Source organism: Bidens hawaiensis, unplaced genomic scaffold (genome assembly GCF_021521415.1).
Source record: "Bidens hawaiensis isolate Kalapana, Puna unplaced genomic scaffold, B.hawaiensis_p1.1 tig00010169_1, whole genome shotgun sequence".
Classification (NCBI taxonomy): domain Eukaryota; kingdom Viridiplantae; phylum Streptophyta; class Magnoliopsida; order Asterales; family Asteraceae; genus Bidens; species Bidens hawaiensis.
Genome location: NW_027491772.1, coordinates 357,005 through 375,105, shown reverse-complemented (window position 1 = coordinate 375,105; position 18,101 = coordinate 357,005).

The window sequence follows — 18,101 nt, the reverse complement described above, 5'->3', positions numbered from 1 at the left end:
TGATTGATTCTAGTTAATCTTAGGGGTTCAAAGGTGTGTTTTGGCTGTGATTGACGGGTTTTGGCCAAGAATGAGTTTAGAAGAGTTCAATGTGCATAAAGGCTTTTGAACTCACAAAACAACAAAAGTGCAAACTCACCTATGATGCTTCTGGAACTCGTGACTATTTTGGACAGACTTCGGGTCATTTATGGTCATCAAATGCACCAGGGAATTTAACCAAAATAAATATTATCGAAATCATTAGATGTGGGAAAAAGAATCAATGATTTTGGAGTTCATTTGATACCTTAAACAGGATGACAAATTAATAGTATCACTGCAGTTTCGGTTCTTGCGCAGTATTGACATAAAGTCGATTTGGAGGTTGAAATCTTGTTAAAATGAAGTGAGGCCGGTGTGAATCTTTCGGGAGGAGATTGAAGGTTATTATAGAAGAATAATGGGTGGGTTCATATGGTTGAGTTTGGAGTGAGATTTGGGTCTCGAAAATTGACTTTAGAATGCTGGCAGAATCTAAGAGAGAGAGAGTGAAAGATTTGGTAGATTATGTAGATCTTAGAGTGGAGTGTAAGTTTGTTCAAGATATTGAAGAGTCCAAGAAGTTGTCTTATGGATATCCTTGCAAGATTTGTAATATATTTGCTAAGTCAACTATCATCTAGAAGGTAAATAGAAAACAAATAAGAAGCATGTGTATTGTGTTTTTATATATTTGACATTATCTCATACAAATATGATTTAAGTTTGTTATCTTTTAAAAATATATGCATTTTACTAGGTTATACATGCACTTAAGTATTTAAGTAGTTTATTTCAATAGCTATACCAATATTATTAATTGTGACACTAATTTATTAATAGTTATGTAAATTGTGAAGGTAAACGGTACATAATTATTAATATATTATTATTGTATGTAGAATAGAACGACACCATTTTACATAATATGTATGTGCATTAAAGAGTAATTTGAACTCGTAGACAATAATACAAATTATTAGCGTTCTAGTTTTATAAATGTGTACCTATGTTGTGGTAAGGATCAATTAGATAGGGGGAGGCATATATATTTATGATGGGTTTATGTAGTCTTAATGTATGGTGTCACGTTTATGTAATTTGTTTGGGTCTTATTATATGGGCATGTTACTTTTATAAACAAATTTAGTGTGAAACAGGTTCTAAATTGTATTCCATGTTATCCTAGGTTTGCAGTCAAGCAAATGGTATTTCATAAATCAATTACTAACAAAATTATGAAAAAAAAAGAAAAAAATTATGCCCTAAAATCAGGATTGTTACAATAAGCCATCTCATTCTCTGGTGATGTATTGAAACCAAAGTGAGGTAGGCTAGTATAATTCTCATTAAATGGAGGTGGAACAGCAGTTTTATCATAACCAATACCGGTTTTTTGTCTTACCCCGAACTGTGCCCCAATGATTCCATTAAGTTTATCAGATGGTAACTCAAATATTTCAAAGTCTATTTTTCTTTGAGCTAAATCTAATTCTAGCTTCTCAATTTTAGCGTTTAACTCTACAAGGCGTCTTTCTTGAAATTCAGCTAGTTTATCAGATTGAAAAAGTTTTTCATTAAGCTTAGCCATATCGTTATTATGAGTATTAATCCTAGTGGCAAATATCTTTTCAGCTTTCTTAAAATCATCATTCTGCTATTTAAACCCAAGATTTTCATCTATCATGGCAGCATTATGAGTTCTATAGTTCTTAACCTTATCAATAAAAGTTTGAGTTCAAAGTTTGTGTACCTCAGGAATGTCAGAGACAAATGGGGGTGTTTCAGCAGCAGGGCTTAATGTACCGAGTTCATGTGCAAATGCCATCCTAACAAAGTTTAGAGAAATGACCAGCTCTTCAAATTGGTTACCTTCCCAATTTGGCTTGGTTCCTTCAGCAGTTCTAGTTATCATGGCCTTTGAGCTTGACTCGGAGATCCCTTTTTATGTGTTTCCTTGACCAATTCTTGGAACTCTTGATTTTGAGGAGTAGCTCTGAATAGGTCTTTTATCACTTCTCCTCATGCTCTCATTGTTAGACATCTCAGTGATTTTGATGTCATTTGCAGCCTAGGGTGGAGTTGTGCATTCCCTAGCAAAGGGCCCAGTCTCGTCTCAGTTGTAACATCGGAGCTTATCTTTATCAAAACCAATACCATTCCCATCTGAGTCTCTGAAGCTGTTCTTGTCTTATATCTTCATGAAATTGGAGGCCCCGTGAACAACCATGGCCATCTGATGATACTTGATGTCCATCTTCTTTAGATCTTTCTTATGGATCTTTAGAATGTCTCATTGTTGAAATGAAGGAGGAAACAGCTTTCCTTGAAGTAACTCCTTGTGGCTTTCCATAAAGGCATGAAACAGTGCCATGTTTGAGTCATCAATATGAGGAGTTTGAGGAGCAGAGTAGGATAGGCTGCTTGTGGGTTTCTTGATCCCATGAGCTTTCAAAGCTTGCTTAACGACTTTATCTACTACATCTTGGAATGAGCTTGAACTTGATGGTGCTTGAAGAGTTGCAGTGGTCTTGAAAGCATAGTTATGAGCTTGTTGTCTGGTTTTAACCCCATTGACAACATGAATTCTGGGGTGTGCATGGCTAAGAAAAGATATGCTAACTCCAAACACGGTAGATATTCCAGAATGGTTGAGAAAACTAATGTAATTACCCATTTTTAGCTTGTCATCTATCTCAAATGACTTGATGATGGATGTCAAATCAGCAAGAGTGGTGATTTGAAGGTTCATTGTCTCTTGATAGTGACCACACTACTGTTCCAGGTGTAAGGAAGGGAGTTTAACAACTTGTCATTAATTTCAATTTGGTCATAGTCAATACCTACACTCTTGATATTGGTAATCAATGTTTCAAATATATGAATGAGGCTTGTGACCGATTCTCCTTGCACATGGTTGAACATGTTGAACTCACCCTTTAACATGCCCTTTTTACTGTTTCTCATCACAGTATTTCCCTCAAACTTATTAACCAAGGCACCCCAAAGGCCTTTAACAGTGGTGTGATCTCTCAAAGTTTGAGCAATTTCATGAGAGAGGCAAACACTAAGAACACCATATGCTTTATGATCTTCACTAAACATCTTCCTATCATTATCGTCATAAGCAGTCACAGCTTAAGAGCTTGGCTATCAGTAGTGGTAGTCATGGTAATATGTGGACCAATATCAATGGGTCTAAGAAGTCCATAATCAATAATTCTAATATAGTATTTTAAACGCCATTAAAATTCTTTAAAACCGTTATCCTATCTTAGTATCTTGGGAGGCTTAGTTGTAGTTCCAGCCTCATTTTCAAAGATCATGTAACTGCTAACTTCCTCATTTTCATTCGTCATGGCTTAAACAAACTCTAGGATCAAATTAGTCCAAATAGCATCTGTTGAAAAGATACAAGTTCAAAGTAGTCGAATTGCAATGTAATCGAATCTCATTGTAATCTAATTGAATATATCAATCAAATCGAATAAGATTCTACTAATCAAATGAGCTAATCCAATCGAATGTGACTCGATTAGAATAGATTCTGAATTTGATTAGACTTCTTTTGAGATTTGATTAGACTTCTTCTTAGACTCGATTAGATTACCTTAAGAAACTCGATTCGATTACTTTGTGAATCGATTAGATAACCTTCAACTCGATTAGATTAGATTTTAGAAAGTACGGATTGTACTTTTTGCTCACTTTTTCACCTTTTTCCTTTTTAAGAAAGTCACATCAATCTCTTCAACACTCTTTTGGATCTAAGAAACATCCATTCTTAACACTTTCAAACCAAAAACTTGTATTTAGAGCACTTTTTCACACAAATTCACACACACAAGTACACAATATCAAAGCCGAAGTAAGAACACTTGTACTTTTTAGACTTGTAGACACCTTTTCTTCACTTTTATGAACTCGTAACCCACAAGAACACTTGAAAACATGTCTTTAACACAAACAAGACCAAAATCCAAGGTTGTGACCCAAGATCTGCAACTAGTAGAGCCCGAAAGCTTTGATACCAATTGTAGGTCCTATGGACGGATCAAACAACACAACAACTAGTCTACTTGGATTAATCTAAACACTAGGTAGCAGAAATAACTAGTGAGGAACCAAGATCTCAGATCTTGTTTGGTTGGTTTATTACCCTAAGTAGAAAGAAAGAGAGGAGTTGAGAGAGAGAGAGTTGGTAAAAGGACAAGGTTTATATTTTGCCAAAAAGTTATGTTTGCATGAGAGACATACACTATTTATAGTGTATGTTCTCATGCACCATTATGTCATTTAACAGCCCAATGAGCATGATTTACATGCCATCGGGCCCAAACATACAAAGAAACAAACTGACAAGCTAACTAGGATACAACGTTTACGACATAAATAAATACAAAAGACTAATAACAAAATGGGGCCTTACATCGCCAAGTGTCCCAATAGGGCACTTGCAGCAACAAACTTCTTATTTATAAGATAGTAATAATATGTTTAATAACTCTGTTTGTGGCTAGTTGTTAGGTTTTTACCTATTCTTTAGAGTTTAGGTTAATTGTTTTCTCAATAAGGCACTCGTGGTAACAAACCTTTTTTATAAGATGGTAATAAAAATATGTTGAATAAATCCGTTTGTGGCTAGTTGTTAGGTCAAACCATATAGAATTGACACATAACTTCATCATGGAAATGGTTGCTCAAGGGTTGGTGTCACTTGAGTACTGCAACATAAAAGTTCTGCATGTTGATATTCTAACTAAGCCTCTAGCCGGGGGAAATTTTGTTTATTTTTGGCATCATGCTATATGCTAAAAATTTTATATATTTTGGTGTCACTTGAGTACTGCATATTTGTTCTTTGTTTATCATAATATCAACAAATTTGACTAGAATCATTAGTATTCTATGGAGTTTAGGTTATTTTCTTTCCTCTATTTAAGAGATCTATTGTGTCTCAATCATGTATCCAATTCAATATAATAGAAAGAGAGAGAATCATCGTTGTTGCATACTTGTTCTTTGTTTATCATATACAACTCATTTGACTAGAATCATTTGTGGTTTCGAGTCTTTTTAGTTACTTTCTCCAGTTAAATCATATTATTGATAGGATTAGAGTTTAATTACATAATTGGTAGGATTAGGGTTTGGACATTAATTAATTTAATTGTTTGGATATTGATCAAACTGACCGTCTTGTAAGTTACTTTCTCCAATTAAATCATATAATTGGTGGGATTAGAGTTTAATCATATAAATGGTAGTTTGGACATTAATTTAATTGTATTGAGACTGATTAAATTGATCTTGTCTAGTTGTGTTGATGCCCAAAACGCAAGAGATTTGAGATCTTCATGCATGGCCCTGAGTCACTATTCACTTCTAAGTCATTATTATATTAAAATTATAAGATTAAAGCCACGATTACACATGAAACATTCATACAACAACATGTGCTCATTTTTATTATTATTCTCATCATTAGGATCTCAATGCCATAAACCTAGATGATCTGACTAGCTAGAGATCTAATTTGTTATTGATCCTTCATACAGTTAGAATTAACTAGAAAGATGGTGTTAGAGCATTAATGTCTAATGCTAGGTCTTATGGGCTTATTATGTAATATAGTTTGTTTTGTAAAGGGCTGAAATTGTCAATTATGTAAACTACTTATAGCGTAAAGTCACAATCATCCTTATAAGACTTACACAGTCGTATAAGTCTTATACATTGACCATGACTTATGCGTAGGTATTGTAGAAGTATATATAGGGCTTTCATGTTCATTATTTGTAACAGTTTTGGCAACAGTTCTGATTTGGTACTCAAGTTGTTATATCAATATATCAGGGCTTATAAGTGAATGTGTTGTTAATCCTTTACAATATTATTCTGTCACACCCTCAAAATCCACTAACGGAGTTTTACCGTCAGAGGGTGTGAACTGGCAGGATCGGAATCATTAGTTATAACCAAACCAAAGAAAACGTTTAAATGAAAAATAAGTGCGGAAGCGTAAAACCTTAATTCAAAAGTTGCGTCACGCAGGACGACTTAAAACCAAATGTAAATGTTAAAATTAAGTTTGCAGAGTAAGATGTTTAACAATTAATGCATGCTCCTAAACCGCGCGCCCGCCTCGGCTACCTGAGAATAACATACTAAAAGGGGTCAACACGAGGTTGGTGAGTTCACAAGTTATATAAGATAAATCGTTTAGCGTTTGAGTTCAGCGTTTTCGTTAAGTGTTTTGCGTAACCACGTTACGGCGTTTAAAAGTTTTGCGTAACCACGTTACGGCGTTTAAATGTTTTGCGTAACCACGTTACGGCGTTTAAGTGTTTTGCGTAACCACGTTACGGCGTTTAAGTGTGTAACCACGTTACAGCGTTTAAGTGTTACCAGATAATGTTATGTCAAATTATATATCGATAGGTAGCTAATCTATACAACAAGTATTACTAAGTGGTTCGAGACCGAAGCTGACTGTTTATCAAGTGCCCGTCACCAGGTCAACCCAGACCATGGTAAGTGTTAGCCAAAATTACACCCACTCAACCTCCAGTTGAGCTTAGCGTCGGGTGGGGTTTGTCAAACCCAGTAGTACTACTCAACAGTGACTCGCTATTCCAAATATTAACCGGTTCGATGCGTGGGACTTCAAGGGTTACGTGCCGCTTAGCCTCTACAAGTGATATATATAATTTATAACAAAATCTTAAATATGTGTTTATCTCAAAAATGCGTTTATCGGAGTATGTTATCTCCCCCAAGTGAAAAACGTTTGAAAACAGTTCAAAGAGCGGGGTAAGTGAACTCACTGTTTGCGAAGAATATTCCAAATTAGATCACCGAGTGATGCGCGTCGTAGAAAACTCTCTAGCGTTCTAAAATAACAAAGAGATTTTCTAAGTATCGGAACGTTTAACGAGTCTCTAGACTCGGCACATAATACCTATGCACGTATCATGTTTCGTGTTTCGTTTGTGAACCGTGTGTGATTTAAACAAGTACAATTGTGATACGATACACGAGTGAGCAATTACTTTCGTGTCATGTATTAATAACATACTTACAAGCAATTATTCCCGTAAGGGCATTTTGGTCAACAAACAAAGACTAACTAACCATTATTCCCCATAAGGGCAATTTGGTCAATTCATGGCAATCAAACTAGCAACTATTCCCCGCAAGGGTATTTTGGTCAAAATACAACAATTATATAAAAACTATCATATTTCATGCATTCCTACACAACTCAGCAGCTAGTTTCATTGTGACAGAATTTCTACTTGAAAGATTGTACTATTTCACCGATCATATCATCTCAATTAATTCACCAAAAATCACCACTGAAACATACATGTCTTAGGTTTCCAGAACATATTTTATATTATTTTTATTCCATATAGATTTCTCATAATGATCAAAACACTACAGTAAACTCATATCAGTCAGATTCATGCACAACAGAATGTTATTTGCAATTCCCGGTAAACGAAAAATCCAATAAATGCAAGACCACTTGGGTTTGGTTCCTAACTCAGTGAGTCAACTTCCAGAAGTGGAACCAACCCAATTGGCCTCGTAGTTCATGAGATATAGAATTTACAATATAACCTAACAGCAGGTCTAACAGCTCAGCTTTGCATCACGTTTTTGTAAAATCATAAAAGTATACTTCCACTTATCCAAAAATTACGAATTTATACTTTATAGAAACTAGACTCAACCTAGTTTACTGCAGTACCCACAATCTCAATCAATTTTCACGTTTACACTTCGTTACAGTCAGTTAAACATCGTATATATATTCTGTCCAGAATCTGTTCACATCAAAACTCAACATCATAACAATCTATGAACTATCGTGCATCCATATAACCCTCTAGACACCATAACTACTATCCATGCATATAAATCACACCATACATACAAGATTAGGGTTTGTGTTTTAATTCAAATCAAGAACAACAATCAATCATGTATCAATATCAATCTAGTTATCACTTTATCATCAAATCAATTCAAGAATCACATGAACAATATAACACCTAGAATCGGCCAGCTAGGGTTTGTTATTAACCCAACAAACATCAAATTCAATCAACAAGGATGTGAAGGATGATCAAATATACCTTCCTAGCACTTAGTTCTTGGATCAAAGACTTGAATTGATGGTGTATGTGGGTGTTCTTGTGGACGGCAGCCGTGGAGAAGGGAGGTGAGAGAGAGCCGATCGGAACTTGTAGGTTAGGGTTAGGATAATAATAATAGTTAGGGTTAAGTTAATAATATATTTATAGATATACAAGTTACATTCTAATCCCTCTACTTTCCAAGTGTTGTTTTTTTCTAGAACATTCTATCATACTTGCACAATAAGTTAACATGACCATAATATTATCACATAGCACATAATCCTAACACATAGTAATCACATAGTTCGTGTTTTGACGTTTGTCGTTTATTTATCAACTCGTTTGCGTTTCGGTGCAAATCCCGAAAGACTACTACACATGTAGTAAATGTTAAGCGTCATTTAAACCCTAGTTTAAATGTAATGAAGTATGCGTTATAGATTCAACGATCTTTAAAGTTTGAATTAACGGAGTTGAGTTAACGAGGTTAACCTGGAATTGACGATTGTCACATCATTCCCATGTTAAAGAATTTTCGTCCCGAAAATTTGAGTCAAGTCGTGATGAGAGCCTGAAAAAGTAAGATGAAAAATTTTCAGTTTGTCATATTTGTCATGTAGTAACTTTAGCCCATATGAATTTTAATTACCATACCTGGAGTGCCATAGTTTGGTGCTAGAGTCTGATTTGGATAAAGAATTGGATTGTTGTTGACAATCATGACTGTCATGAGAACAACATTAGTGGCTTTACAATTAATCACATGTATGCCATCATCAAATAATAATGAATATTCCTTTCTCATCAACCGTCCCACACCAAGTAAATTATACATAAGCTTGGGAAAAAAATACACATCATCCAATTTAAAGTGCATGATCCAGATCAAGCATGACAACATTTACATGGAACACGTTATGATTTGGACCGATTAACTTGTAATTTTCTATACTAAACAATATCGCAGAATATGTGACAATCGTCAATTCCAGGTTAACCTCGTTAACTCAACTCCGTTAATTCAAACTTTAAAGATCGTTGAATCTATAACGCATACTTCATTACATTTAAACTAGGGTTTAAATGACGCTTAACATTTACTACATGTGTAGTAGTCTTTCGGGATTTGCACCGAAACGCAAACGAGTTGATAAATAAACGACAAACGTCAAAACACGAACTATGTGATTACTATGTGTTAGGATTATGTGCTATGTGATAATATTATGGTCATGTTAACTTATTGTGCAAGTATGATAGAATGTTCTAGAAAAAAACAACACTTGGAAAGTAGAGGGATTAGAATGTAACTTGTATATCTATAAATATATTATTAACTTAACCCTAACTATTATTATTATCCTAACCCTAACCTACAAGTTCCGATCGGCTCTCTCTCACCTCCCTTCTCCACGGCTGCCGTCCACAAGAACACCCACATACACCATCAATTCAAGTCTTTGATCCAAGAACTAAGTGCTAGGAAGGTATATTTGATCATCCTTCACATCCTTGTTGATTGAATTTGATGTTTGTTGGGTTAATAACAAACCCTAGCTGGCCGATTCTAGGTGTTATATTGTTCATGTGATTCTTGAATTGATTTGATGATAAAGTGATAACTAGATTGATATTGATACATGATTGATTGTTGTTCTTGATTTGAATTAAAACACAAACCCTAATCTTGTATGTATGGTGTGATTTATATGCATGGATAGTAGTTATGGTGTCTAGAGGGTTATATGGATGCACGATAGTTCATAGATTGTTATGATGTTGAGTTTTGATGTGAACAGATTCTGGACAGAATATATATACGATGTTTAACTGACTGTAACGAAGTGTAAACGTGAAAATTGATTGAGATTGTGGGTACTGCAGTAAACTAGGTTGAGTCTAGTTTCTATAAAGTATAAATTCGTAATTTTTGGATAAGTGGAAGTATACTTTTATGATTTTACAAAAACGTGATGCAAAGCTGAGCTGTTAGACCTGCTGTTAGGTTATATTGTAAATTCTATATCTCATGAACTACGAGGCCAATTGGGTTGGTTCCACTTCTGGAAGTTGACTCACTGAGTTAGGAACCAAACCCAAGTGGTCTTGCATTTATTGGATTTTTCGTTTACCGGGAATTGCAAATAACATTCTGTTGTGCATGAATCTGACTGATATGAGTTTACTGTAGTGTTTTGATCATTATGAGAAATCTATATGGAATAAAAATAATATAAAATATGTTCTGGAAACCTAAGACATGTATGTTTCAGTGGTGATTTTTGGTGAATTAATTGAGATGATATGATCGGTGAAATAGTACAATCTTTCAAGTAGAAATTCTGTCACAATGAAACTAGCTGCTGAGTTGTGTAGGAATGCATGAAATATGATAGTTTTTATATAATTGTTGTATTTTGACCAAAATACCCTTGCGGGGAATAGTTGCTAGTTTGATTGCCATGAATTGACCAAATTGCCCTTATGGGGAATAATGGTTAGTTAGTCTTTGTTTGTTGACCAAAATGCCCTTACGGGAATAATTGCTTGTAAGTATGTTATTAATACATGACACGAAAGTAATTGCTCACTCGTGTATCGTATCACAATTGTACTTGTTTAAATCACACACGGTTCACAAACGAAACACGAAACATGATACGTGCATAGGTATTATGTGCCGAGTCTAGAGACTCGTTAAACGTTCCGATACTTAGAAAATCTCTTTGTTATTTTAGAACGCTAGAGAGTTTTCTACGACGCGCATCACTCGGTGATCTAATTTGGAATATTCTTCGCAAACAGTGAGTTCACTTACCCCGCTCTTTGAACTGTTTTCAAACGTTTTTCACTTGGGGGAGATAACATACTCCGATAAACGCATTTTTGAGATAAACACATATTTAAGATTTTGTTATAAATTATATATATCACTTGTAGAGGCTAAGCGGCACGTAACCCTTGAAGTCCCACGCATCGAACCGGTTAATATTTGGAATAGCGAGTCACTGTTGAGTAGTACTACTGGGTTTGACAAACCCCACCCGACGCTAAGCTCAACTGGAGGTTGAGTGGGTGTAATTTTGGCTAACACTTACCATGGTCTGGGTTGACCTGGTGACGGGCACTTGATAAACAGTCAGCTTCGGTCTCGAACCACTTAGTAATACTTGTTGTATAGATTAGCTACCTATCGATATATAATTTGACATAACATTATCTGGTAACACTTAAACGCTGTAACGTGGTTACACACTTAAACGCCGTAACGTGGTTACGCAAAACACTTAAACGCCGTAACGTGGTTACGCAAAACATTTAAACGCCGTAACGTGGTTACGCAAAACTTTTAAACGCCGTAACGTGGTTACGCAAAACACTTAACGAAAACGCTGAACTCAAACGCTAAACGATTTATCTTATATAACTTGTGAACTCACCAACCTCGTGTTGACCCCTTTTAGTATGTTATTCTCAGGTAGCCGAGGCGGGCGCGCGGTTTAGGAGCATGCATTAATTGTTAAACATCTTACTCTGCAAACTTAATTTTAACATTTACATTTGGTTTTAAGTCGTCCTGCGTGACGCAACTTTTGAATTAAGGTTTTACGCTTCCGCACTTATTTTTCATTTAAACGTTTTCTTTGGTTTGGTTATAACTAATGATTCCGATCCTGCCAGTTCACACCCTCTGACGGTAAAACTCCGTTAGTGGATTTTGAGGGTGTGACAGATTGGTATCAGAGCCATTGGTTATAGCGAACTAGAAACTGCATGCATACTAGACTATAACCGCGACGACCCATTAGTTATAATAATACGCACTGCATAGGTTTGTGTAGTCTTGTAATCTTATCTCTTACCTCTTTCGCTCATACGCGCGCGCATACACGGCTTACCTGTAGAGATGTCGACGCCATCCTCATCATCGTCCGATCCGATGACTCATGCTCACGGGAAGGAACCTCAGTTACCTACCGCCTCGCCACCCCGCGTAGTCCCGGAACTCGCAGCTCCCGCACCGAAGAGGTACCGCCTATCCGGAAGCCTTTACGAAAACAACGTTAGCTGGGATTGGTACCCTAACATGATCAGACGTATGGTCTACCGTGAACAAGTTCCCCCGTTGCCACACCCGAACCACCCTGCTTATCCCAACACCCTACCACCCATAACCGAACCTGTAGAGAGAGTTCTCGCAGCCGTTGTTTCATGTTTGGAGCGTGATGTGGGTTACATGCGCTACACGAGAGAGAACGTTTCCAGATTGTTAAAAGACGAAACCGAGAATAAGGAGGAGGTTGCCCGCATGGCGGCGGCAATGAAGGATATGCAAGGGGCTAGTGATCAACAAACGAAGGTTATGATGAAGATGCAAGCCGAAATGATAGACTTGAAAGAGCAACTCCAAGAAGCAAGGACCCGAACCGAAATAGCGTTAGAGCGTTGCGATATCCTACAAATGCAGATTGCTCAGAACGCAGCCGAACCCGAGGCAGAGCCTGAGGCCGAGCCTGAGGCAGAGCCTGAAGAGGAACCTGAAGAAGATCCCGAAGAGGAACCTGAGGAGGATCCCGAGGAAGATCCCGAGGAGGAACCTGAAGAAGAACCGGAGGATGGAACTGGCTAACGCGATGGACTGGGAGGAGTTCAAGAACATGATGCGAGAAGAGTATTGTCCGAGGGAGGAGATTTCAAAGTTGGAGTCGGAATTTTGGTCATTGAAGATGGTGGGTTCGGAAATCGAAGCTTACACTACCCGTTCGCACGAGTTGGCTGTGATGTGTCCGCGGATGGTGGATCCGCCGAGCAAGAGAATAGAGATGTACATTGATGGGTTAGCACCACAGATTCAGGGTATGGTGACGTCTTCCAGACCAGCCACGATCCAACAAGCGATCCGTTTGGCTCACAAACTGACGGATCAGGCTGTGACCCAGGGTGCGTTACCACCGAGGGGTTCGACTGTTAAAGCCCGTGACAACCCGAGTAATGACCACGTCAGCAACAGTAACAACAACCGCAACCCGAACAGCGGGAAGAGAAAGTTCGACAACACCAGATCTTCATCCTCGAACCTCCCACCGCAACAACACTACCGTAAACCCGAGTTCACCCGGAGCTTTAACACTCAGAATCACAACAACAACAACTCCAACAACAACGGTAGCGGGCAGGTTTCGAGCGGATATGCTGGGAAGTATCCAAAGTGCAACAGGTGCAACTATCATCATGTTGGCCAGTGTGACCGTGTCAAGTGTCAAAGATGCGGAAAGATAGGTCACCAAGCGAAAGAATGTAGAGGAGACCTTGCGGCAAAGGGTGCTCCTAAGCAACCGATGACGACTAAGGGATGTTTTGAATGTGGACAGGAAGGTCATTTCCGGAAGGATTGCCCCAAGCTGAAACATAATGACAACAATGGGGGCAATGGAAGTGGCAGTAACGGTGGAGGAAATGGCAAAGGAAGAGCGTTTGTGATTGGATCGGGTCAAGCCCGCAATGATCCGCATGTGGTGTCCGGTAAGTTCCCTGTAAACGATTATTTTGCTTCTATTTTGTTTGACACTGGAGCTGATAGGAGTTTTGTGTCGAAAGCCTTTAGCCAACTTTTAGACCTTACTCCAACCCCGTTAGACGCTAAGTTTCCTGTTGAATTAGCTAATGGTAAAACTGTAGTAACAACTCATATACTTGCGGGATGTAAGTTGAAACTGTCAGGTCATGTTTTTGACATCGACCTTATTCCTTTTACGCTTAGTAGTTTCGATGTCGTTGTCGGCATGGACTGGTTATCCGAGAACCGAGCGGAGATTATATGCCATGATAAAATAGTCCATATTACCACCCCTTCCGGCGAGATCATTTCGGTCCGAGGCGAGAGAAGCGGCATGACCAACAGCATCATCACCCTTATGAAAGCACAGAAGTATCTACGAAAGGGTCATCCGGCAATTTTGGCGCAGATTGTTGAGAAACCCGCGGAGGAGAAACGAATTGAAGACATACCGGTTGTGCGAGACTTTCCGGAAGTTTTCCCGGAGGATTTGCCCGGACTCCATCCTATTCGTCAAGTCGAATTCCAAATCGAGTTGACACCCGGTGCAGCACCCATAGCACGAGCCCCGTATCGGCTCGCACCGGCGGAACTTCAGGAGTTGTCCACCCAGTTGCAAGATTTGTTGGATAAAGGTTTTATCCGACCTAGCTCATCGCCATGGGGAGCCCCTGTCTTGTTTGTTCGAAAGAAAGACGGGACTTTCCGAATGTGCATCGACTACCGGGAATTGAACAAGGTGACGGTCAAGAACCGTTATCCTTTACCCCGAATTGATGATTTATTTGACCAGCTTCAGGGATCGAGTTACTACTCGAAGATCGATCTACGTTCCGGTTACCACCAGTTGAGAGTGCGCGAAGAAGATATTTCAAAGACGGCTTTCAGAACACGGTATGGTCACTACGAGTTCTCGGTTATGCCTTTTGGCCTAACCAACGCGCCAGCCGTATTTATGGATCTTATGAATCGAGTGTGCAAGGCGTACCTCGACAAGTTTGTGATTGTATTTATTGACGATATCCTGATTTACTCCAAGAACAAGGTTGACCATGAGGAACACTTAAGGGTAATTCTGGACTTATTGAAGAAGGAACAACTGTATGCTAAACTCTCGAAATGCGAATTTTGGCTTCGCGAGGTTCACTTTTTAGGGCATGTGATCAGCGAAAATGGTATCCATGTCGATCCCGGTAAGGTAGAGGCCATCAAAAACTGGGAAGCACCTAAGACCCCGACTGAGGTGCGGCAATTCCTAGGACTGGCCGGCTACTACCGACGTTTCATTGAAGGGTTTTCAAAGATTGCTCAACCCCTCACCGCTTTGACTCACAAAGGTACTAAGTACAATTTGGGTGACGCGCAAGAATCCTCTTTTCAACTGTTGAAAACCAAACTCTGTAGTGCCCCTATTCTAGCCCTACCCAAGGGAACGGAGAATTTTGAGGTACACTGTGACGCATCGGTACAAGGTTTCGGTTGTGTGCTAATGCAACTCCAGAAGGTTATAGCTTATGCCTCTCGACAACTACGGATTCACGAGAAGAACTACACGACCCATGATTTGGAACTCGGAGCTGTGGTGTTTGCCCTTAAGATATGGAGGCATTACTTGTACGGTACCAAGTTTACCATATACACCGACCACAAGAGTCTCCAGCATATCTTCGATCAAAGGGAGCTGAACATGCGACAGCGTCGTTGGGTCGAGTTGCTTAAGGATTACGATTGTGCCATCAAGTACCACCCTGGCAAGGCCAATGTAGTGGCCGACACCCTCAGTAGAAAGGAAACCGATAAACCCAGACGAGTGCGAGCATTGCAACTCACAATTCATGCCAGCTTACCCGATCAGATTCGCGATGCGCAACTGGAAGCTTTGAAAGATGAAAATCTTCCATCGGAACTCATGCGGGGCATGAACAAGCAATTTGAAACCAGATCGGACGGGGTCCGATATTTTGAGAACCGGATTTGGGTTCCACGATACGGAGAGTTGAGAACTCTAGTGATGGACGAAGCTCACAAGTCCCGATATTCTATCCACCCTGGCTCAGATAAAATGTATCATGATTTAAAGGCACTTTACTGGTGGCCGAACATGAAAGCCGACATTGCCACCTACGTGAGCAAATGCTTGACTTGTGCCAGAGTCAAGATTGAATACCAGAAACCATCTGGTCTACTGCAACAACCGGAACTCCCAATGTGGAAATGGGAGCACATCTCAATGGATTTTATTACGGGTTTGCCTAAGACACCGACGGGATGCGATACCATCTGGGTGATCGTTGACCGGTTGACTAAATCGGCACATTTCCTAACGATTAAGGAAACGGACAAAATGGAAAGACTGACTCGAGTATACATGAAAGAAGTGGTGTCTAGACACGGAGTGCCTGTCTCGATCATTTCCGATCGAGATTCTCGTTTTACCTCACACTTTTGGAAGTCGCTGCAAAGCGCACTGGGCACACGTCTCGATATGAGTACAGCATACCATCCTCAGACGGATGGGCAAAGTGAACGGACTATTCAGACCCTGGAGGATATGTTGCGTGCATGCGTTTTAGATTTCGGAAAAAGTTGGGAACCCCACTTACCCTTGGTAGAGTTTTCGTATAATAACAGCTACCACGCAAGTATTAAGGCAGCGCCGTTTGAAGCGCTGTACGGACGGAAGTGTCGATCACCACTCTGCTGGGCAGAGGTGGGTGACAGCCAAATCACTGGTCCAGAACTGGTACTCGAAACCTCGGAAAAGATTGTTCAAATCCGAAATCGCATGGCAGCAGCACGGGATCGCCAAAAGAGTTATGCCGACAAGCGCCGAAAACCTCTCGAATTTAAAGTGAACGATCGGGTGTTACTCAAAGTCTCACCTTGGAAAGGTGTAGTTCGCTTTGGTAAGCGAAACAAACTCAACCCACGGTATGTTGGTCCGTACCGGATAACTGAGCGCATTGGTCCGGTGGCGTACCGACTGGACCTACCAACAGAACTCAGTGGCGTACACGATGTATTCCACGTATCAAATTTGAAGAAATGCCTATCTGATGAAACCCAAGTAGTCCCTTTGGAGGAACTGCAAGTTGATGAACAGTTACGGTTCATTGAGGAACCAGTCGAAGTTTTGGATTGGGAAACCAAAACACTCAAACACAGCAAAATTCCAATCGTTAAGGTTCGTTGGAACTCGAGACGTGGACCGGAGTTCACGTGGGAACGCGAGGATCAAATGATGAAAAAGTATCCTCACCTTTTTGAAGGGCTAACCAAACACCGAAAACCGCGAAACCCGGCAAACCGTCAAACATCACCGAAGGTATGAATTAAATTTCGGGACGAAATTTCTTTTTACTAGGGGATGATATGACAAACTGAAAATTTTTCATCTTACTTTTTCAGGCTCTCATCACGACTTGACTCAAATTTTCGGGACGAAAATTCTTTAACATGGGAATGATGTGACAATCGTCAATTCCAGGTTAACCTCGTTAACTCAACTCCGTTAATTCAAACTTTAAAGATCGTTGAATCTATAACGCATACTTCATTACATTTAAACTAGGGTTTAAATGACGCTTAACATTTACTACATGTGTAGTAGTCTTTCGGGATTTGCACCGAAACGCAAACGAGTTGATAAATAAACGACAAACGTCAAAACACGAACTATGTGATTACTATGTGTTAGGATTATGTGCTATGTGATAATATTATGGTCATGTTAACTTATTGTGCAAGTATGATAGAATGTTCTAGAAAAAAACAACACTTGGAAAGTAGAGGGATTAGAATGTAACTTGTATATCTATAAATATATTATTAACTTAACCCTAACTATTATTATTATCCTAACCCTAACCTACAAGTTCCGATCGGCTCTCTCTCACCTCCCTTCTCCACGGCTGCCGTCCACAAGAACACCCACATACACCATCAATTCAAGTCTTTGATCCAAGAACTAAGTGCTAGGAAGGTATATTTGATCATCCTTCACATCCTTGTTGATTGAATTTGATGTTTGTTGGGTTAATAACAAACCCTAGCTGGCCGATTCTAGGTGTTATATTGTTCATGTGATTCTTGAATTGATTTGATGATAAAGTGATAACTAGATTGATATTGATACATGATTGATTGTTGTTCTTGATTTGAATTAAAACACAAACCCTAATCTTGTATGTATGGTGTGATTTATATGCATGGATAGTAGTTATGGTGTCTAGAGGGTTATATGGATGCACGATAGTTCATAGATTGTTATGATGTTGAGTTTTGATGTGAACAGATTCTGGACAGAATATATATACGATGTTTAACTGACTGTAACGAAGTGTAAACGTGAAAATTGATTGAGATTGTGGGTACTG